This window comes from Haplochromis burtoni, unplaced genomic scaffold (genome assembly GCF_018398535.1).
Source record: "Haplochromis burtoni strain Fernald_Lab_line unplaced genomic scaffold, NCSU_Asbu1 Contig_1097, whole genome shotgun sequence".
NCBI lineage: Eukaryota > Metazoa > Chordata > Actinopteri > Cichliformes > Cichlidae > Haplochromis > Haplochromis burtoni.
The window spans coordinates 18,010-18,907 of record NW_024583458.1 but is presented as its reverse complement, the minus strand read 5'-3'; the positions used below and the strand labels follow the sequence as shown (position 1 = coordinate 18,907).

At 40.0% G+C, this 898-nt stretch overlaps 1 protein-coding gene across 1 annotated transcript in view; it reads right to left on the bottom strand.

Annotated features, from left to right (window-relative positions):
* Nucleotides 1-898, bottom strand: part of LOC102309736 (class I histocompatibility antigen, F10 alpha chain) — a 35,353-nt gene that overhangs the window by 33,909 nt on the left and 546 nt on the right.

The window sequence follows — 898 nt, the reverse complement described above, 5'->3', positions numbered from 1 at the left end:
GTCTGCCTGAAGGGCTTGTTTCTTTTTGGCCCTAATTTTTTCTGCACCTCCTTTCCTTTTTTTGTTCTCCATTTTCTTTAGTTCGTCTATGATATTGCTAAACAAGGGGGAGGGTGCATCCGACCTCCTCGGCTGTAATTGGTCCAGCCCAGAGTCGATCATGGCCAATTGGCCAATTCAACACCTTTCATTATTTATACCCTTCCAAAAAAAAAAAAAAAAATCAAAAATCGATCGGCCCATAAAAACAAAAAATCGCCATCGGGCATATGACTGTGTCCAAAACATGTCTGTGTGTTCTGCTCCCGTGGTCCAGCCGCATCGTGTCATAACAAAGAGACAACTCATTTTAAATTGTATTTTTGAGAAATTTGTTCCTAGCAGCTTCTCACAAACAAACACATTTGCTGAAATTGTTGAAGTGGACTGAAAATCGGTGGCAACAGGAACGGAAACAAACAAGTTAAAGTACTGAGAACAGTAACTAACAGGTAACTGACAAGGTGACAGAAGTACAGCACAGGAATCCTGAGTTTGTCTGAGTGACTTTCCAAGAGAGTTTTCCCTGGAGAGAGAGATCTGTGGATCTGTTTGTGCTGGCACCCTGGACAGCTAGCAATCCTTCCTTTTGTTTGTAATCCTGTTTTGCCTTCACTGTAAATAAACACAATGTCACTGAACCTTTGAGTCTCACACTCTTGAGTCCAATCCTTTCCAGTGTCCATGACAGTTTAATCGATTAACTGAGAAATTGTAGAAAAAACAGGAACCTGTAAATATTTGGAGTTTAGTTGGATGAAATACTTTCATCATGATTTAATCATCAAACCTGCTGTTGATTAATTTTCCTTTGACCATCTAATTGAGTATTTGGTTCAAGACTAAGCCACTGTGGTCA